Source organism: Triticum aestivum, chromosome 6B (genome assembly GCF_018294505.1).
Source record: "Triticum aestivum cultivar Chinese Spring chromosome 6B, IWGSC CS RefSeq v2.1, whole genome shotgun sequence".
In the NCBI taxonomy this organism is placed as follows: Eukaryota; Viridiplantae; Streptophyta; class Magnoliopsida; order Poales; family Poaceae; genus Triticum; species Triticum aestivum.
Window position 1 is genome coordinate 655,730,506 of NC_057810.1, and position 19,912 is coordinate 655,750,417.

Below are 19,912 nucleotides of genomic sequence, written 5' to 3' on the forward strand. Positions count from 1 at the left end.
GTTTGGCCAGCTATAGTCTTAGCTTTGTTCTTTTGACTATTTGATTGATCCCGAGACGAGTTCTCGCTAGCGCTCGGCGCTCTGCGATCTTCTGGCGCCCGCAGCCCCCTTCCAAAGGGGAGGTCCCCATTGGCATCCCGAGTCCCCGGGGTCGGACAATGCAGATCGGATGATTCTAGTTGGACAGGTGAAACAAGCAGCTAGCTAAACGTACAGACGTACAAAAAAATGTACAAGCACTGACTACCATATTACCGTAATGACTTGTGTATACTAATCGACCGAGTATGTACCGTACCATGTACTACTATTGATTTACACCGGCTACCCTGCTAACCACCGTGCGCCCTGCCATTACCAAACGCGCTGCTGGGAGTCTTAGGACTATTGTAGAAAGCATATTTAGAAAAGGTTCTTAAAAAATATAATATGCATGCAAGTAAAGCCACACCTGCTCTATAGTCAAGGGCGATAGTTTTGGGAAATTCCAATGTCCCAAGAACTAGTACGAGATCGATCAAATGAAAGCGCTACCATATGCTTCGGCTGTTGGCAGCTTACAGTATGCACAAGTGTGCACTCGCCCTGACTTAGCTTTTATCACCGGAGTACTCGGTAGATATCAAGGGAATCCAGGCATAGAGCACTGGAAGATGGTAAAGAAAGCATTGCGTTATGCGCAAGGCACGAAGGAATACATGCTAATATACAGGAGAAGTGATTCCCTAGAGATAAAAGGGTATTCAGACGCAGATTTTGCGGGGGACAGAGATGATAGAAAATCCACGTTAGGATACGTATTCAGCCTCGCGGGGGAGCTATTTCATGGAAAATCTCCAAGCCGTCGATAGTTGCATCATCCACGATGTATGCAGAATTTATATCATGCTTCGAGGCCACGGGGCAGGCGATATGGCTAAAGAAATTTGTACCCGACTTGAAAGTGGTAGATTGTATTCACAAACCATTAAAGATATACTGTGACAACCAACCCGCAGTATTTTACACTCACAACAACAAGTTGAGTAATGCTACCAAAACAATAGAAATAAGGTATTATGTTGTGAAAGATAAAATCCAGGATCAAACTATAAGTCTCGAGTATATAAGGACAAAAGATATGCTTGCGGATCCGCTAACGAAAGGCTTACCACCCAATGTGTTCATGGAACACTTAGCCGACATGGGTTTAAGAGAAAGCATATGATTCCTGGATCATTAGAGGCCCAAAAGGAACAGAATTTGTTTCTAAACGAAACTATGTTGTAGTTGTATGATTCTATCGGCAATTAAGCTGTGACGATGAAACATGCTCTATGTATTAATATGTGATGAAACAAATAAACTAGAAAGTATAAGGTTAAAATTAAAAGTTGAGATCAAGGGGGAGAATGTTAGGTTGATCTCTCTCGTGTGGACCCAACGGCCCACCGGACCCCTAATCCGTGCCCTGATATGGGGCGCCCAACCGCAATATGGTTGACGGCCCCTGTCATGCAGCTACATAAAGAGGTGGGGGCCGGCGGCATGCAGTATGAGGTTCACCGCATTGCCAGGCTCCCCATCGAAACACCCGACCCGATCTAGGTCTTGCGCTGACAGTGACAGGAAGCTCCGCCGCCGCCACTGCCCACACATCGCCGCCGCGACCACCTCGCCCACTCTCCGCCATCACCGTGCGCCATAGCACCACGATGGCCTCCGGCTTGAGCTCGTTAGCACCAGGAGAAGGTAGGTTCACCGAAATCACTAGCCTACATCGATCCAGAGGATCTATTAGACGGAAGTAGTGGTTGTGCTTGGACCGCGTCCAGTATATATAATGTACCATGTGTATTGTGTTCCAGCATCTTCAAGAGCGTACACTCTATCAGGATTCGTACTTGAAATGCCTCCGAATGTTACTGAAAAGGAAAATGTGCAATAGCGTATTCCATCATAATTATGTTTCTTATCAGTCTGTATTGTTAATCATAATCCAAATAATCGTGTCCTTAGAGCAAGATATTATCCTACGGGAAACATTCTCAACTGTGAACTTAAAAAGGGATCCTCTTACGTGTGGCAAAGTATTTGGGAGGTATCCAGACTTTCAAAAAGGGCTGCATTTGGAGAGTGGGAGATGGCACAAAGATAAACATATGGAATGATTGTTGGATACCAAATAGTGCATCCAATAAAATCATCACAATTCGGGGCAATCAAGTGCTAACCCGGGTTTGTGAGTTATTAGACCCAATCACTGGAGAGTGGGATGAGCAGCTGATCCAAGAGAATTTTTGGCACATTGACGTTGGAAGTATCTTGCAAATCCCTATATTTCATTTGGAGACAGAAGATTTTGTTGCATGGCATCTAACGAAGAATGGGTTGTTCTTCGTTCGCTCTGCTTACTATAAACAGTGGGAAGAAAACTTTAACTAGGACAATATGGGCCTTGTGCGCTACTCCTCAGTGCCACATCCAATCTGGCGCAAGTTATGGAGTTTGAAGGTTCCAACAAAGATCAAAATTTTCATCTGGCGGTGCCTACACAATGCCATCCCATGTTTTAGCGTTCTTGCTAATCGTCATATAGGAAAGGTATCCGAATGCCCAATTTGTCAAGCGGGTGCAGAGGACATTTCGCATGTCCTGTTCAAGTGTATTTGATCGAGGGCTGTTTGGGATGCTCTTGCAATAAGCACAGAGATCCGGTTGGCTGCTGAGGTGGATCGATTAGGTGCGGCTGTTATTGATTTTCCTACTTTGCGATGCTGTTCATCAAAAACCTTTTTTGGGAGAGGTCGAACTACTAGAATTAATAGCTATAACATGTAGGTATTTGTGGTGGTAACGAAGAGAGTTTGTCAAAGGAGAGGAAGTGCAAACACCAGAGAGAACGACACCTGCGATCATGGCGCTCGCCCTAAACTACATGTGTGATGCAGGAAAGGTCCGGACAAATGCAAAGATAAACAGATGGCCTTCGGTCCTAGTTGGGCATCTAGTTCTAAATGTTGATGCTTCCTTTTCTGTTGGAACAAACTCCAGTGCTTGTGGAGCGATTATCAGAGATCATAAAGGGCATTTCATTAATGCTTCTACAGCTAGGCTTGAGCATGTGGCTGATGTTGTTGCTGCCGAAGCAGCCACACTTTTTGAAGGATTGAAGCTGGCTCTAAGTTTGGGCTGCACTAAACTGCTGGTAAGGATGGACAATAGCACAGTGGTGTATGCACTAAATCTCAACGAAGGCCATTCGATGACGGCAGCGCGAGTGTTGGATGATTGCAGGAGTATATTGTGTGATTTTGGAAAGGTTACAATTGAGCATTGTTTCAGAGAGTCTAATGTAGTAGCTCATGAATTTGTGAAATGGGGATGTGTGAACGACCCTTCTGTCTAGGCCGAGGCACCTCCTAGCTTCCTTGTTAAATTCCTAGCTGATGATGTAACCGTTATTGAGTTAATAAAGTAATTCTTCCCGTAAAAAAAATCATAATCCAAATAAAAGTAATAAATGTACAAGATCATACGTTTTCTAGAACATACAACAAACAATTATGACACGGGTGATCCCGTACAGAACTAGTATTTCCCCGTACTAGTACTCACAAAAATACCACTTTTTTGTGAGAAAAAAAAAGAGAAAGATCACTTGTATAGGAGTAGAAGTTAAGATTATCAGCTCTTATACACAATGTTCTTTTCCACATGTATTTCCACTCTTCTTAACCTAACGATTTATTGCCCTTAAACCTGATCAATACATATGCTCCTCTCTGTGTTTTCTACCTCTGTTCTCGATGGATTCCATTTGGTCAGGCAACTAATGAGAAATGCAAAGGCTATCTTAGAGGTGACCATCTAGAGAAATTCAAATCAAGGCAAATCTAAATAAACTTGAAACAATTATCAGGGATATCTCCGGACAGTAGATACCCATGTACCCCTTACAGCAGGATTAGAATGCATAGAAGCAGAATGGTTGTTGCATCACATAACATCAAAGTTAATGGAATGTAGTACTCCTGTTAAAGGCTGAGAAAAAAAATCTACCACTATTTAAATGTGAAAAGAGACAAGGAACATGATCATTATTCACAAATAAGCCATTCTTCGCATGTGATCTGAACAAGGAGTAGAGCTCAGTGGTGGTTGGCATACATAATATATACAAGTTTTACACCGCTTTTGCAATGTTGTCACAAACCATAAATGTCTTAGGACTCCGAAGCATCAGGATTTAAGATTGCATCGTCTTGGGTATGTACATGAAGCATGATCGCCATGTTGGTAAACTAGTGATGGAATCTTCATCAGGTGTGTGTTGGTCATTGGACTAGCGTACTTGAGAGCAGCGCATTGCCAGGCTGCATTGTAGGCCAGAAATACCCTGATATGTGAGGTGAGCTCTTGCTTTCAGGAGCCCAAGGTGGGCATTGGTAGACATATTCTCCTCGTCAGCATTGGTGCTAGTGTGCTGGCCACCGAAGGACATCTCGTTCTCTAGAACAAATTGATACGGCGCATTGGTCGCATATCGAATATCCAGACAGTGAAATAGGTGAGAGAATGTGAAGGGTTGTGTGTACTGTGAGCATATCATGGATTACGATCTAGCAAACAATGATATAGGGCCAGTGGAACAATATTGGTGCTCTAGGACCTTGATTTTGCTTGATAAATCACCTTATTGATTTACTAAAAAATGTAGCATGAAGGGGGTACAATCATAATGAGCACATACCTGACCTCTGTATAATTAAGATGCACGCAACCCCCTATGAACACATATAAATAGCAAAGCCATACAAGACCAAAAGTGTTCCTTGGTATTCCTTTTGGGGGGGGGGGGGGGGTATACGTAGAACATGTTGCCACCCATGTGGTGTAAAAACATCCTTGGCCACATGCTCCAATCATGTTTACACCGCCATCAGCAAATCTTTGTTGTTCTGTCACTAAGAGTAGACCACGAACATAAACAATACATACACTGCTAGATAACATGTAGTGGAGATGATTTTTTATCATTAAAAACCATATCATTTCTATACAACCACAATGACCAAATTTACTCTAAAAATCCCAACCTTATGAATGTGCTAAATTTGTGAGGTATGACTGCCCATTTCGGCAGTCCGCCGAGTTGCATATCGGTAGATTCTAATCATGGGGTGGCACACATAGAGGATTAGATTGGGTGCACACACGACGAACGGTTAACCTGGGTTCAGTCCCTCGTGGTAAGGTAATACACTACATTCTTCTTGTTTGATCTTTATTATGGTGTCTCGTGTGAGAGAGGTATGTCTGCAAGATGACTTGGAGGTTGCGGATCATGCCAACTTCGGAGGCCCCTATCTCCCCTTATATAGATGAATAGTAGGGATAGACCAAGTCGATTTACAAGGCTTGCAGCCCCAGTAAAGTGCATATCTTATGCGCCAAGTAAGGATGCATCCTTCTGGAGGTGGCCCACCTGCTGGGCCGACCGGTTTGCGGTGGCGTAAGGCACCCCTAGGCCGTTACACCGTCAATTACATCGAGCCAGTGAGCAAACATATTGATAATATTGTGCGATCAGAATTTCAGCACGATTTCACTAGTAGAAAAAGGGTCAAATGTGAGACACATTAGTCCCGGTTTGTAACAGAACCGGCACTAATGTGTCCATTAGTGCCGGTTCCAACGGCTAGGCGGGAGGAGCTCTTTAGTATCGGTTCGTGGCGAACCTTTAGCACCGGTTCCTGCCACGAACCGGTACTAAAGAAAGTGGTGGCAGGATGTTGTCAGAGTGGGGCCCTTCCAGCACCTTTAGTACCGGTTCGTGACACGAACCGATACTAAAGGTCGTCCTATATAAACCCTTCGTCCACCCGCACTCTGTTCTTCCCCCTTTCCCCTCTCCCTCTCCTCTGTTCTTCCCTTCTTCCTCTCGAGTTCATCACAAAATTTGCCCCAAATTTGTCAAGATTTGCAGGCCCCCATCCATTCAAATGATCACCAAGGTTAGCAACTTTGTCCTTTCATATCTCATTGCTAGATTAGCTCTTGCATTGGTTTATATAGTGATTAATTGTGGGTTTTAGTAATTTGGGAGGAATTATATGTGGTAGTATTTGATTTATATGCAATTTGAGGTCAAAATAACACTTAGTTTGCATATGTAGGTGTGTTTTACTTAGTGCCTTCTAAATCTCCGTCGTAACCACCGTCGATCGCCCGCACCGTCCCGTCGCCGGCACCACCTTGTGGTGAGCCTCTTGTTCATGAAATTTTATATAAAAAATTGATGTTTGTGTGATTTGGATATATAGTTACTCGTATAATTATCTTACCCGTACGTTGTTTGTTATACATAGTGCCATGGTTTTGATATCCGTCCCCGTCGGCCCTTGTCCTTGTTATGATTCGGATGTGGTATATTCTCTTTTAAAACTATTTGTTGCATTTCATGTTTATGATAAATTATGCCCATAAAGTTGACATAGATATTTATATCTAGGAGGTATGTGAACCGGAAATTCCAACCGACCCTATTGTCGAGAGGTTAAATTTAGTTGAAAGAGAAAACGAGTACTTGAAAAAAAATTGAAAATAATTGAGGGGGAGAATATGGAATTGGAGTTGCATGTTGCTGATGTCGTCGATGATCACAAGATCAAGATGGAGAAAATGCGCTTGAAGATTAGAAAGATTAGAAAATATGCCATCGATAGTGAGGCTTGGTATCATTATGCTGTTGTATCAATTGTTACCTTAGTTGCGATCTTGATCGCATTTGTTGTTGCATTTAAATGCTTTAGCTAGAGAGTTATTTGTTTGTTTCATTTAAGTGTTGTATGAACTTTATGTATGAACTTGTATTAATTTGGTCTATTCGGTGTTGTGTAATGAAGATGAGCCGGCAATGGATGTACGATGACCGATGCTCTCCCCAGTTCGTTGAGGGCGTGCATACTTTTCTGCTTGCGGCTAAGGCAAACAAGCGGGCGGATGGTTTTATGCCTTGTCCATGTGCTGGCTGTAAGAATGGTCGCAATTACTCTACGTCAAGAACCATTCACGCCCACCTGTTTGAGTCCGGTTTCATGCCCCACTATAATGTTTGGACCAAGCACGGAGAAAGAGGGGTTATGATGGAAGACAATGAAGAAGAAGAGGACGACGACAGCTATCCTGGCCATGGGTTCCCTGAATACGATGATACAACAATGGGGGAAGAAGCTGAGCCGGTAATGCGGGAAGAAGCTGAGCCGGCAATGCGGGAAGAAGCTAAAGAAGAGGCATCAGATGAGCCCGTTGATGATCTAGGTCGGGCCATTGCCGATGCAAAGAGAAACTGCGCAAGTGATTTGGAGAAGAAGAAGTTGCAGCGCATGTTAGAGGATCACAAAAAATTGTTGTACCCGAATTGCGTAGGTGACAAGAAAAAGCTGGGCACCACACTGGAATTGCTGCAATGGAAGGCAGAGAATGGTGTATCTGACAAGGGATTTGGAAAGTTGCTGGTAATGATAAAGGATATGCTTCCAAAGGACAACGAATTGCCCGAGAGTACGTACGAAGCAAAGAAGGCTGTCTGCCCTCTAGGGTTAGAGGTGCAGAAGATACATGCATGCCCTAATGATTGCATCCTCTACCGCGGTGAGTACGAGGATTTGAACGCTTGCCCGGTATGTGGTGCATTGCGCTATAAGATCAGCCGCGATGACCCTGGTGATGTCGAGGGCGAGCGCCCCAGGAAGAAGATTCCTGCCAAGGTGATGTGGTATTCTCCTATAATACCACGGTTGAAACGTTTGTTCCAAAACAAAGAGCATGCCAAGGCGATGTGATGGCACAGAGAAGACCGTAAGAAAGACGGAAAGTTAAGAGTACCCGCTGACGGGTCGCAGTGGAGAAAAATCGAAAAAAAGTACGGGAAGGTGTTTGCAGATGACGCAAGGAGCATATGGTTTGGTCTAAGCGCAGATGGCATTAATCCTTTTGGGGAGCAGAGCAGCAACCATAGCACCTGGCATGTGACTCTATGTTTGTATAACCTTCCTCCTTGGTTGTGCATGAAGCGGAAGTTCATTATGATGCCAGTGCTCATCCAAGGCCCTAAGCAACCCGGCAATGACATTGATGTGTACCTAAGGCCATTAGTTAAAGAACTCTTACAACTGTGGAATGGAACAGGTGTACGTGCGTGGGATGAGCACATGGGGGAAGAATTTGACCTAAAGGCATTGCTGTTTGTGACCATCAATGATTGGCCTGCTCTTAGTAACCTTTCAGGACAGACAAACAAGGGATACCGCGGATGCACGCACTGTTTGGATGATACCGACAGTATATATTTGAATAGTTGTAAGAATAATGTGTACCTGGGACATCGTTGATTTCTTCCAAGCAGGCATCCCGTAAGAAAGAAAGGCAAGCATTTCAAAGGTGAGGCGGATCACCGAACAAAGCCTCGCCACCGTACTGGTGCTGATGTACATGATATGGTCAAGGATTTGAAGGTGATATTTGGAAAGGGTCCTGGCGGACAACCTGTTCCGAAGGACGCTGCCGGACGCGCACCCATGTGGAAGAAGAAATCTATATTTTGGGACCTGCCATATTGGAAAGACCTAGAGGTCCGCTCCGCAATCGACGTGATGCACGTGACGAAGAATTTTTTGCATGACCCTGCTTGGCTTCTTGGGCGTGTATGGGAAGACAAAAGATACACCTGAGGCACAGGAGGACCAGCAACGTATGCACGAAGAAGACGGCATACATCAGGGTCATGCAAGCTATGCTCTTACCAAAGAAGAGAAGGAAATCTTCTTTGAATGCCTGCTTAGTATTAAGGTACCGTCTGGCTTCTCGTCGAATATAAAGGGAATAATAAACGTGGCAGAGAAAAAGTTCCAGAACTTAAAGTCTCATGACTGCCACGTGATTATGACGCAACTACTTCCGGTTCCATTGAGGGGGCTTCTACCGGAAAACGTTCGATTAGCCATTGTGAAGCTATGTGCATTTCTCAATGCAATCTCTCAGAAGGTAATCGATCCAGAAATCATAACAAGGTTACAGAATGATTTGGTGCAATGTCTTGTCAGTTTCGAGTTGGTGTTCCCACCATCCTTCTTCAACATCATGACGCACGTCCTAGTTCACCTATGCGAAGAGATTAACCTTTTGGGTCCTGTATTTCTACACAATATGTTCCCCTTTGAGAGGTTCATGGGAGTCTTAAAGAAATATGTTCATAATCGTGCTAGGCCAGAAGGAAGCATCTCCAAGGGCCATCAAAATTAGGAGGTCACTGAGTTTTGTATTGACTTTATTCCTGACCTTAAGCCGATTGGTGTTCTTGAATCGCGGCATAAGGGCAGACTGGATGGAAAAGGCACGCTAGGATGGAAAAGGCACACTACACAGTTCTACAGAATTCCGCCTTGGTGGCTCCGTATATGGATGAACACAAGAATTTGCTACGCTCCAAACACCCGGAGCGGTCTGATGACTGGATTACACGTGAACAAACCAGGAGTTTCGCCAGCTGGTTGCAGACACGTACCATGCATGACACCTCTATTGAAGATGACCTGTACTTGCTGTCCCAGTTACCATCTTCGAATCTAATGACTTTCAAAGGGTACGAGATAAATGGTAATACATTTTACACGATCGCCCAAGATAAGAAGAGCACCAACCAAAACAGTGGTGTCCGCTTTGATGCAGAAACCAAGACGGGAAAGGAAACATATTATGGTTATATACAGGACATATGGGAACTTGACTATCGATGTGGTTTAAAGGTCCCTTTGTTTCGGTGCAAATGGGTCAATATGACACGGGGAGGGGTAACGGAAGACCCACAGTACGGAATGACAACAGTGGATCTCAAGAATCTTGCGTATGCAGACGAACCATTCGTGCTAGCCAATGATGTGTCACAGGTTTTCTATGTGAAGGGCATGTCTACCAAGCCAAGAAAAAGAAAAGATAAGGAAGCGAATGCATCGTACGATAAGCCAAAGCGGCACCTAGATCTTTCTGGGAAGAGAAACATCGTGGGAGTGGATGACAAGACAGACAAGTCAGAAGATTATGAAAAGTTTGATGAAATTGCTCCATTCACAGTGAATATTGACCCGAGCATCCCGTTAAATGATGAAGATTTTTCATGGTTACGGCGCAAAGGGACACACGCGAAGAAAAAGTTTCACACCCAAAGATCTGGGATGTGATCGGCTTCACTATCATCACTTTCTTCTGTGTTTCACACCCAAAGGGGAATCTCTATAATAGTTAGGGTAGTTATGTGTTTTGGCATTTGAAACACGAAGAAATTGTATGTGCAAACAAATTCTTTCATGCCTTTACTGATTATTAAAGTTAAATTATTCACAAACTAGTGATTCACACTAATTTCAAATAATTCAAAATTTAAACTATTCAAATTTGAAAACTACGGGCACTAACAGAAAGTTTGTAATTTTTTATACCTAAAGCAAAAATATTCACAAAGAAACTCTAAATACACAAAAAAAAACAACACAAAAATAAATAAAGCAAAAAAAATAAAAATAAGCCCGCCTACTAGGCCAGAGCGGCCTGCATACGACTAGAAACCCAACCTGTTGTTGGGCCAGGATGCAGGTCCGCAAAGGCCAAGTGGGCCCACAGGGCAGCAAAGAACACGTAGGCCCAGTAGGCCTGCTTTGGAGAGGAGCTTGAGAGAGCGACCGCACGGGGGTTTATAAACCAGTGCGGTCACCCCACGACTAGCGAGGTGGGACTAAACTTGCCGCACCGTACCTGCGCCAGCGCACCCCCTTTAGTACCGGGTCGTGGCACAAACCGGTACTAAAGGGGGGGGCCTCTAGTACCGGTTTGTGCCACCACCCGGTACTAAAGGGGGTCGCTTCCCGCCGCTTGGGCTGGCCAAAACTGGCTTTTAGTACCGGTTGGTGGCACAAACCGGTACTAAAGGCCCCTCCTATATAAACAACACTTACGAAAATTTCAGTTTCTCATCTGGCTTCTTCTCCTCTGCACCGTCGCCCGCCGCCCCCGTACGTCTCCATCCCTCGTCGCCGCCCCCGTCGCCGCCCCGTCCCCGTCGTCGCTGCCCCGTCATCCCCGTCCCCGTCGTCCCCATCGTCACTGCCGCCCCGTCCCGCGTCGTCCCCGTCCCCGTCGTCGGCGCCGCCCTGTACGTTCCCGTCGTCGTCGCCGCCGCGGCCCGTTCGTCCCCGTCCCCGTCGTCGCCGCCCCGTCCCTGTCCCCGTCGTCGTCATCCCCGTCGTCGCCGCGCCCGTCGCTATCCCCGTCGTCCCTCGCCTCATCGGTGAGCGCGCACACACACACACATACATTTTTTGTTTTTTAGTTATACAAATAGTTAGAAATTTTTCTGTTTTTTAGAAATTGTTAGAAATTTTTCTGTTTTTCAGAAATAGTTAGAAATGTTAGAATTGTTAGAATAGTTAGAAATGTTAGAATTGTTAGAAATGTTAGAATTGTTAGAAATTTTTCTGTTTTTTAGTTATAGAAATAGTTATAAAAAAGTTAGAATTGTTAGAAATTTTTCTGTTTTTTAGTTATAGAAATAGTTATAAAAATGTTAGTTATATATATAGAAATGTTATAATTTTTTTTCTGTTTTTAGTTATAGAAATATTAGAAATGTTATAGAAATGTTAGTTATATATAGCATTGTTAGAAATGTTATAGAAATGTTAGTTATATAGAAATGTTAGAAATTTTAGTTATCAAAATCCAATCATTAAAAAATGTTACTTTTTGCGGGCATATAGCTAGTATTTGTTCTCGACGATGCCTGACCCGCATCCTCGCCGTCGACACGTCCGCGACGATGTCCGGCTGACCCATGTACAGGACTGGGCTCCGCCGGGCTGGCACTGGGAGGTGCTGCCTGGAGGGGCGCGCCGCTTGATGAGGAACCCGGCCCCGGGTCCCGTCGTCGACCCTGATCTCGTTTGGTGGCGTTCGCGTGGGCCAGTTTCGGCGCGGAGGGAGCCGGCCCAGCCGGAGGTGGTACGTCGCCGTGTCAGGGAGGAGGACGAGCACGTCCATCGCTACATGGTTGCGTTAGAGGGCGGCAGGTTCTCCAATACCTGGCAGTTTCTTCAGGGATCTCACTTCAGCTATGAGCCTGTGAGGGTTCCTTCTCTTTGGATGTCCACCGCCCGCGCCGCAGGAACCGCGAGTGTCCTAGATTCTTCTATAGTATTCGATCTTTATTAGCTACCTAGCCAGTGATGTATTCGATATTATATCTATTATTCGAGACGATGTATTCGAGATTATATCTATTATTCGAGACGATGTATTCGAGATTATATCTATTATTCGAGACGATGTTTTCGAGATTATATCTATTATTCGAGACGATGTATTCGAGATTATATCTATTATTCGAGACGATGTAATTTGAATACTAAATTGTTTTATATTTCTTTTGGATTAGTTAAATAAAAGCTATGGCGGACAATACCGGCAGAGAGGGAGAACAGGCCATGTTCGATATGATACGCCATCCTCACGGGCCAGATGATGATCAGAATGAAGAAGATTATGACGGCTCCGAATTTCTAAACAACACCGGAGAGGGTGATATGATATTCGATCGCGACGACCGAATTGATGAAGTCATGAACTATGATTATGATGATGACGAAGAAAATGTTGATCTTGAAACAACAAAGACCGGCGAGGTATATATATTTATATAAGCAGGCATCTGGTGATCATCACATGTTTTAAATGACTTGAAGATATATTAACGAATCGATCTTTGTTCTTTCAGCCATCCGGATCGAGCAAATCTTCAGGCAAAAGGACGAAACGAGGCCCGAACAAAAAGTTGAAGGAGGGCGTAAAGTACAATATCGAGGCAATCAGACCTAATGGCGAACCATTAGCGCCTAAGAAGATTGCGGACAAGTTCGTTCGTCAGTGCGGAGTTGTTGTGAAGGACCAACTCCCGATCTCCCTTCAAGAATGGAGAGAGCCAGCAAAAGACAAAAGACAAAAAGACAAAAAGGACGCTGCTCCACGTCCAGATGTTACTTTTGTCGACAAAAGACAAAAAGATCTGCTTTGGGATACTCTCATGGAACATTTCACCCTACCAGATCATTTCACAGAAGCAGATGTGCAGAAAGTCAAGGACGCTGCTCTTAGGAAGATGGCGGTTGCATTCAAGAACCACAAGAATCGTGAATGGGACAAGTACGTCAAGGGAGGAAGGAAGACTCCAGTATTCGAGGGAACACTAGAGAACCAACGTGCTCATTGGGACGATTTCGTGAAATTCAAGGATTCGGAATTAGCTAAGGAACGGTCGAGAATAAACAAGAAGAATGCCGAAAAAAAGGATAAGTTCCATAAGCTGGGGCCAGGTGGCTATGCGGTGGCAATGCCTAAGTGGGATAAGTCTGAGAAAGAGATGGAGGATGCAGGTGTCACTCCGGTTACTAAGAGCTGGCCCCCCAGGTGCAGGACTTGGTTCTATGCGCATGGGGGGGAGTTGGACCCGAAGACAGGCAATGTTTCGACGAGGGCAAGTCTGAAGGGAGCCGACGATGCGATACTTGTTGCAATAGAAGAGGCACGATCGGGGGTGTTCCAGCCCAACAGAGAGAACGACGAGCTTACGCGTGCCCTGGGAAATCCTGAACACCCGGGAAGAACACGAGGCAAGGGCGCTATTCCGTGGTATGAGGGGTTTTCAGACTGGAACACCGACTACAGAACCCGTGCGAGAAAGAAGATTGCGGAGGAGAAGAAGAGGAAGATGGAGGAGGAGCAGAGGAAGCGGGACTATGAACGCCTTCAAGGCCTAGAAGCAAGTCAAGCGGAATTGGCAGTCAAATTCCAGCGGCAGCAGGAGCAGATCGACTCACTTACCCAGCAAAGGGGGTCTCAGCAGCTGCAGCAGCTAGCGAATGATCCAGCATTGGATAGCACCGCCCCATCCATGCCGAGAAGCAGCGTGGGTTCCGCCCCGGACGACGCAATGCTGGATAGATACCCCGTGGATGACATCACGGAGAACACTAACTGCGAGCTACACGTCAAAATGAAGAACATATCCATGAAGGTGGCGGACGCCGTTGCTTTTACAAATCCCCCCGAGGCAACCTTCCATTGCAACCCGATTCCAGCGGGCTATGCTCGTGTCTTGGTTGATGAGGTGGTGGACCCATATTCGGAGCTACAGCTTGACATTCCTGGAGGTGACGACGAGCACTTTCTCGGAGAGGCCAAACATCGTATCATCCTATGGAAAAAGGATTGCATCATCTTTCGAAGGCCACCGACACCGCGTCAGCCGACTCCTCGTCGAAGTCCGCCACCGAGTCAGCAGACTCCCGCTCCTGCAAGTCCACCAAGTCCGGCAAAGTGTCAGGCCACTCCTCCTCCAAGTCCGGCAAAGTGTCAGGCCACTCCTCCTCCTCCAAGTCCGCCACAGCGTCAGACGTCCACTCCTCCTCCAAGTCCGGCACAACCTCAGGCCACTCCTCCTCCAAGTCCGGCACAGCTTCAGGCCACTCCTCCTCGTCCAACTCAGCCCCGTCAGCCGTCTCCGCCGCCTCAGCAATCGCAGAAGAGACACCCCGCAGCTATGGTGCGTAGCGGTACGAGTCGAGGTAGTACAGGAAGTACAGGCGAAGGCAAGCGATATAAATATGGTCCAAGCCTCACGCCTCTTCCGCAGAGGCCTTATGACAAGTCCGAGGAGGAAAACGCAGCCATATCGAAGGCCGAGGTGGAAGCCCATTTTGCACCGAAACCGCCACCGCCGCCAAGGGAGAAAGTGCCTGAGGAAACGATTGACCACTTCATTCGTATGGCTCAACCACCAGCTCCCAAGCCTGTTGACACAGACTATGAGCGCCACATCAGGAAGTTAAATCGAGCACGTCTACGTAAGGAGGCGAGCTCGGGATCGAGCAAACAACAAGCAGCTGTCAAAAAATGCGGGAAAACCATTCCCCAGCTGGGAGAACAGGCGGCGCAATCGATCCCCTCGCTTGTTGTGCCAACAACACGTGACAGTACGCGCGCCCAATATTATTGTGGGCAAACAGTTTACGTTCCCGAGGTGGGCAATGTGGTAATAACCAAGGACCATATAATGCAGGCTGAAGTTCTCAACATCACTGTTGGACAACTCCTCGAGATCGAGCCCATGCCTGTGCTTACAGAGGATGAAATAAAACGGAAATATGTCCGGGGCCAACCTTTGGTCGAGCCAGACAAGGTCAAGAACCTCCCAACGAGAATGTATGAATTGCATCAATGGTACATGAACATTACCAAGATTTCCGATCGATTGTCCCTCATGGTGAATGTCAAGGAGGAGCATTACTTCCATGAGAAAGCTCTGTCCGTTGAGTATTCTGAACTGTTTCAGTTATACAATCAAGACGCACTCGACAAATCTATCGTCAGTTGCTATTGTCTGTAAGTGATTTCTTTCTGTAATTTAAGTCTCAAGCTAGCTGTAGTGATCCTTTTGATCAATCATTACCTGTAATTATCCTCACTATATTCTTTTCTGTGGTATTATGCAGGATGAAGATGTATGAAATGAGAAAAGGTGGACGCTTTGGCATTGGGTTCATTGACCCAAACACCGTTAATGAATACACATGGCTAATAAATCCACATCATGAAAAGGCCGTAGAGGACAACATGCTAGAGTTCTTGAAGCGCCTCAAATACAATGAAGATATACTACTTCCTTACAACTTCCAGTGAGTCACACTGTCTTGTACTACAAATTCTCTGTTTTTGCCTACTAGCTAGCTACATGTTTTTGCTTACATATGCCCGCTTAATTAAGACATGCAAACGTGTGTGCATGCAGATTTCACTGGATCTTGTGTATCATTAAAGTTGACGCCGGAACAGTTGAAATACTGGACTCACTACTCAAAGCAAATACTGACTATAACATCTTGTTTGGGATAGTCAACAGGTAATTTCAATCATTATTAACTATATATCTCGGCCTATTTAGTTCGTCATTTCATGATATGAACTATTTAATAACCCCTTTATTCATTTTCTTTGTCGGCGGGCAGGGCTTGGGCAAGGTTCATCAGCGTCACGGAAGGCGAATGGAAAAAAAAGCTTAAATGGTTTCGACCCAAGGTAAGTAATTAAGTAGTACTAGCTAGCTAGCTAGCTGCCATCTCTTTAATTATCATGCTTGATTAATTATTATCTGATCAAATTCCATTCTCGTAAAGGCCCTGAAGCAGGCGCAGGGGACTGATCTGTGTGCATTCTGCGTTTGCGAGAACATTCGCATGATGGCGTCCGAAAGGAGCAGATCTCAAAGACAGGAATGGGTACGCTTGTCAGAACACTATTCACAATTTTTACACCATTATCGATATCTAGTCACACAACTAATACACATGCATATTGATCTCCTTCTTAACAGTTCAAAGAGGTGCGGGAGAAGCTCCTAGAAATGGAGCGCGTAGAAGCACTTCAAGAGGAAATAGCGGGATTTTTGCTCGACCAGGTCATAAATCCGAAGGGAGAATACTATTACCCGCTACCGCCCCCATGAAAACCACTTCCAATTGTCATCGTGCTCCGAAGGCACCAATTAGGCTAATGCCACTGGCTCCGAAGGCAACATGCATATGTAGGAGAAATTGTATATAGCTATACATGTGTGTATGTGTGAATTAATTAATATGGTGGTTTGTGAGACATTGATGATATATATATGCATGATTGGTTCTACTAAAAATTCTATTTATATATATATATATATGCATAACGTGTACAATGTGTAGTATCGTAAAATGCTAGCAAACGAAAAAGAATTAAAATGGAAACACAAAATTAAATGAAAAAGAAATCATAAAACTAAAAACTCCCCAAACCTTATAGTACCGGTTGGTCTTACCAACCGGTACTAAAGGGCTCCAGGCCTCCGGAGCTGACTCGTGCCACGTGGCCCTTTAGCACCGGTTCGTGCTGAACCGGTACTAAGGGGGGGGGGGGGCTTTAGTGCCCACACTTTAGTGCCGGTTATGGAACCGGCACTAAAGGGCCTTACGAACCGGTGCTATTGCCCGGTTCTACACTAGTGTTTGTATAACTGTTCATTTAAAACATGTATACTTGCATTGGAAGAAGAGGTGTTTAGTTGTCTCAACGTTAGCAAAGAAGCAACACTTCTTACTTCCAAATTAATTGTGGCAAGCGAGGCTATCATTTGTCAGGATCATGCTCGTCTTTGCTGAACTACTATGAAAATTGTAACCTCCTTCGATTGCAATCCTGATATCTCCTTACTCTTACTTCATTAACAGATTTTAACAAAATATAACTATATAAATGCCCACATAGAGATAAAGCGTTGATAATGTCGGGAAAGCATATGGAGAGCTGATTCCAAGCGTTGATAATGGATTTTTGTTGTATGTCGGGAATTTACCTTTGCTTACTACATTCGAAGGGTCTTACGCCTTAGTTTGAGATACATCTCCATGTCATATAATTTCAGAAAGGGAACTATATGTTTTCGGTGTCAAAAAATAACATCGGCCATTACCATGTTAAGGCAAATGATACACATTTGTGAAAATATCAACATATGTTTCGATCGGTTCCATGCACATGAAAGGTTCCTGTATTTTTTCCCCTTCTTGGGCATGAAGCCATGAACGCAGACCGGGGGTGCTGGTTCATTCTTTCTCTCGCTCTCCTTCGAATCCAACCACGGCTCCAGCCATGGCAGCCTCCCCAGTGCCCCTCCCGTAACTCACCACAACCCATGCTTAGCAGAAAAGAGAAATTAGGCGAGGCAGCAGCGTCCGTGTCCTTCGCTTGGCCGAAAAGACCCTAGCCCCCCAGCGCATCACCGCCGGGCCCTCCGCCGCTCTGTTGCCGGCATCTCGCCAAAGGGCGTGCGGACCTTGCCGGATCCGCCCTGCCGCCGATCCAGTATGGGTTCCCTGCTCCGAGACACCCCGCGTCTATTAGTTCTCCATTGCTTGATTTGGCCCGGGTTGATTGTTTTTCCTGGGTTGAGATTTGGTCTCCTAGTCTGAATCGAGCTTGGTGCGTGTCTACTTCTCTTGTACTTGATCTTTCAAAAAAAAAAAACTTCTCTGGTACTTTATTTTGTCGTTTGATGATAGCCCTGCTCTGTACCATCTTAAATCTTGTTACAGGCGAGTTACTTCTGCTTCAAACTAGCTCTTCAATCCCTTCTATTTGAAAACACTATTTGTATGTACTACTTCTCAATCTGAATTTGAGAACACTAAGGCCCTGTTTGGATCCTCTCCGCTTCACAACTGCAGCTCCCAAAGCGGAGGGAGCGGCATCACAATTGCAGGGAATGGCTCACACCCAGCTCCTTGTGCGGAGCAGAGTTTCATTGCTGGAGAGGTTCCGAACAGGCACTAAATGGCATATGCTTCAGAATTCACACCAGTGACACAAGGCGGGCAATTGCGCACACCTTTTTATTGGAACGAGTGGTCTTCCCCCTTTGTTAGCTAGTAGTACTACGTTGTTTGGCAAAATGTCCCAAATTATGGAGTTAGAGTTGGGATGATGCCATACGAACTCGTTCAGTAATTAGCTAGTGTCTCCTGTGTGAATATTTTGCACAAGAATTTGATGCCGAGTATATGGTGATTACTCTTGACATAATCCCTGTGTTTTAGTATCACTAACTTGACCAAAAAGTTATGGGACTCAGACCATTCCCCACTAGAGTAATTTTACCCAAGTCAAATTAACTCACGAGGCTCTCACACTGAGTAATTTTACCCAAGTCAAGTAAAGAAAGATTGAGAGGGGGTAAGAGGGAGCATGTTAAAATTACTCAATGTGAAGACCCATTTCATTTTATTCAACCAGTTGTATTTTCATGTGCACAGTTATCAATCGCTGACTTGGGTCACTTCCCAAGATTAAAATCCTGGGAGAAATGATTTCGCAGCAGCCTCTCTCAGCACCTATAGAGGCCGTCATAGTGGGCAAACGCTGTAATGATTGGAGAGATGATATCTAGAGGTTTTTTTTACTGGTTTTGTATCTCTTTAGTGGGATTTTGGAGGAGTTCACAGAGGCAGCCATAGCGCAGCAACGAGGTTCCCGGCCAACTATAGCACAACTATCACGGCTATTTCACGGGAAATTTAATTTCATGGTCACATTACAACTTTTCCGATCGAGTTATATTTTTGGGGATCTTCTAAGCATGCATGTGCCTCGGTCAGTTCTGTCCTCCGTATTGAAATGGTGTGTGTCTCTCTCTTTCTTTACTTCAGGTTGATACTGTATATCAGTTCCTTTGTTTATCATTGAATTGTGTAGTAACTTTGACAGTCTCCGTCATGTAATGACTCACATGTCAACCTGTCTTATGTTGCCACAACCACATGATTACGTGATTGAAATTCGAAGTATGAGTGAAAGGGTGAAGGGGTCGTGAGTTGGATGTGTCATTGGCCACAATGTCCGGCTTGGATTGGAGAGGCAACGATAACGAGGTGGAAGAAGAGGAGTGGTTGAACGGTAAAAATGTCAATAATGTTGTTTGGTGTACATGAGGATCACAAAGATACAGAAATGCTAAAAATCTAACGTCAGATTTTTAAGTATGGCAAATCAAACTTTTTTGATGGCAAATTACGTGTCGCGAGCATGGCAGTTTCCTTCAGCAAGCATGGCAAATTCTGGCAAAAAAAAAACTTAACTTGTGAAGATGCTGAAACATTTAATTAGCCATGTGTTAAAAATCGGACATCAGATTTGTAGCGCGGTCCTAATGATATATGTTTGACATGATTGTTGTTGCACTAATTGAATAACTATACCCCATTACAACGCACGCGCAATTACTGAGACAAAAATAGATGCTGGA